The 3,186-nt window shown below is 39.9% G+C and overlaps 1 pseudogene; it reads right to left on the bottom strand.

Moving 5' to 3' along the window:
- Window positions 1–2,514: 2,514 nt before the first annotated feature.
- Window positions 2,515–2,826, bottom strand: LOC101567157 (annotated as a pseudogene).
- Between the last annotated feature and the right edge of the window lie 360 nt (window positions 2,827–3,186).

Raw genomic sequence — 3,186 nt, forward strand, 5'->3', positions numbered from 1 at the left:
GAAGAATATGTTCAGTATTTATAGGTAAGTTTGAAAAAAGAAAAATAAAGTGGTATTACATGGAATTCGACCAAGGAATGAAGCAGATACAAGTATAGTAACATGGTTATTATCATAGGCAATTTGAATATAGATATATCAATATAACTGTTATAATATTTTGCTTAAAAATCTTAACTGGAGTTATCAAAACTAAAATCATTTAATATTGATAAAATTTGAGTATTTCAATGATGCTGGGCTCTTAAATTTATAAGCAATTGAAACATAAACCTAAAATATAAAAATCAAAAGTTGATACAAGCAAAAGGAGAAATGGGTGAGTATACAGCCATAGTAGATTTTGCCTTCTTTTAAGCAATATATGAGCATTCAGTTGTTTCATATTATTATCAATCTTTCTAATTTTAGCTGCACTAATGAGTATGCGGTAATATTTAAGGATTATTTATATATTCTAGATAGAAAAGTGTTGTCAGATTTATGTTTCACAAATCTGTTCTCCCATTTTGTGGCATTCGTTTTTATTTACCTAATAATATCTCTTAAGATGAACAAATCAAGGTAAGTTTTTAAAAGTGTTTTGTCAACTATTTCCTTAACTTTTTATGCTTTTACTTTCTACCTAAGAAATCTTTGCCTAAGGGCACATATATTTTCTTCTATATTTTTGTCTAAAGCTTTAGACAAAAATCAATTTATATTTTATATTTAAGTCGGCAAATCATTTAAAGTTAAGGTTTGGGGGTTTGGAATGTAGCTTATCAGTAGATAGTTTGGCTCACATGAATGAGGCCCTGGGTTGGATATCTAGCACAGGAAGGAAGGAAGGAAGGAAGGAAGGAAGGAAGGAAGGAAGGAAGGAAGGAAGGCAAGCAAGAGGGAGGGAGGAAGGGAGGGAGAGAAGGGAGAGAAGAAACAAGGCTCTTGGTTTTGTTGGTTTTCTAAATGTAAATATCCTTGTTCCATGCAGTTACTTTAAAGCCTTCCCATTCTCCAAACCAAATATTCGTCAAGAATAGAACATAAGGACTGGAACTGTAGCTACGTGATACAGCAGTCATCTTACATGCATGAGGTTTTGTGTTTGACCTCCCAGCTGAATAAATAAATAGATGTGAAAGGAAATTGTTCTACAATTATTCAGTAGAACGGTGTACTCTAAGGGCAATGGAAAACTACCTTGTCCAAAGTGGATTAAACTCCCACATATCATGATGAACCTAAGAAGAAAACTATGCTCAAAATCCCATGAGTTGTAGTTTTTCTGGGTATACTTTTTCAGTCTCTTTCTCCCTGGCTGAGGCAGAATACCCAAGCCCCAACTTTAAGGCAGGGAGGCTTACTGTGGACCACACTTCCAGAAGTTCAGCCCTGATGCTGCAGGCTTACACACAGAAACGCCATGGTGGGAGGCTCTGTGCAGGAAAGCTGCATGTTTCACGGAGGTCAGCCAGCAAGCAGAGAGCAGGACAGGTCCCAGGGAGGCAGCTGCACTTCCCGGTCACCCCATGGCCTCCCAGCAGCATCTTTAGCCCCTCAACTCACCCCTGGGTGAATTTTCCCTTGACTACAGCACCTCCATGATTCAAGCACCTCCCAAAGCCACACTCTAAGGGAGGCACTGGGGGACATTTACGGTCTGAACCATGGCATTTATTATACAAATAAGAAAAATTGGAAGGCATTGTTGAGACATTCAGATGTGAGTGTAATAGCTGTACAGATGAGTGAGGATTAATGGTCACAAACAGTAGAGGAGCAGTTCCTGCTCATGAAAAGCATGAAGTTGTGATCAGGAAAATTCATTTAGTCTGACCTAAGAGTGAGGTTGTAGCAATACAGATATTTCCTTAATAACTATTCATTAGTATGCACAACAAGCTATATTTACTTTGTTGTCAGTATATAGGTGTATCAAAAAAGAAGAAAAGTCAAGATAAAGCACCTGAACCTATATCAACATTAATTTGAAGCAGTTGTAGTTTAGAGAATAAAATGTTAGCCTTCACAAAATAAAATGTGGCAACCTCTGTGGACCTATGAATTTATGAAAGGAGGGTGACAAAATTAGGTAAGTTGATCACAGCACTTGAATATACTACCATGTTCTACCCACAGGAAACATTAGTGCCACAACCAGTGATAGTGAACAAGCAACTCGAAATAAAGGAGGCAAGTTTAAACTCTCCCTATCCCGTGGGGTCTTTACCAACAGCTAGCCATGAAGATAAGCCATTCAGTACCACCTTCAACAGAGAACCTGTGAGGAAGCGCACTCTCAGCTAACACCTACAGGGACCACATCCTGAGCTTCCTGCAGCACCCACAGAGACAACACTTTCACACATTGCTCTCCAATAATGGAGCATAGTAGCAATGATAGAATTTTATTTTTCCACTCATGACAATTTATTATGTTTGCAGCATACAGACCAAATAGTAATTAGACCAGGATTATATCTACACAGACGTGGGCAGTGATAGATGCCATTCTGTGGGGAGCGTGTGTATTTAATCATGTTTTAGTTGTTTGATCTTCTGCTTACATCGTTCAGTTTCTTTCTCCATACACTCAATTTCCTTTTTATGATGATAGATCTCATCTTCGTGATGTTTCTTCAAGGCTGCCGGTTGTTCTCTAGTCTTTTGTCAGAAGAACTGCTCCTCTTCAGCCTGTTCTCTCTTCGAGAAGGCCCCACTGGTGTCTCGGATCTAGCCGGAAGAACTCTCATGATGCTTGTCCAAGCCGAAGCCTCTGGTTTGCATGGCCCTCATTCCCCAAAGGCCAAGCTGCACCCGTGACGCCAACGCTGTACCTGCCATTGTTCCTAATGCAGTAGTTCCTCACCACTTGGTCACTTGTTGTGGCAGCTTCTCTATAGACGCTCAGCAATGATAGAATTGACCCAACTGTGCCCAGTGTAGGACTCCTCTAATGGGCAAGCAGTGCGGTTCCAGGCTGTACCCTTAGTCTGGTGCATACTTTCTCCAAAGCTGTGCGACATTAGAGACTGTTTCTTCACAAACCTCCTTCACTGACTTCTTACCTCCCTCAGATCAGACCAGGGCCGCCCTTTGAAGGTTCTACTTAAGCCCTTTGGCTCCCTCTCCAGTTGACCTTTCAGAGCACTTTCCCTTAACGAACCTCCTACATTTCTTTTTTTTTTTATTTTTTTCTTTTCA

This window comes from Octodon degus, unplaced genomic scaffold, assembly GCF_000260255.1.
Source record: "Octodon degus isolate 3935 unplaced genomic scaffold, OctDeg1.0 scaffold00165, whole genome shotgun sequence".
NCBI classification, from domain to species: Eukaryota; Metazoa; Chordata; class Mammalia; order Rodentia; family Octodontidae; genus Octodon; species Octodon degus.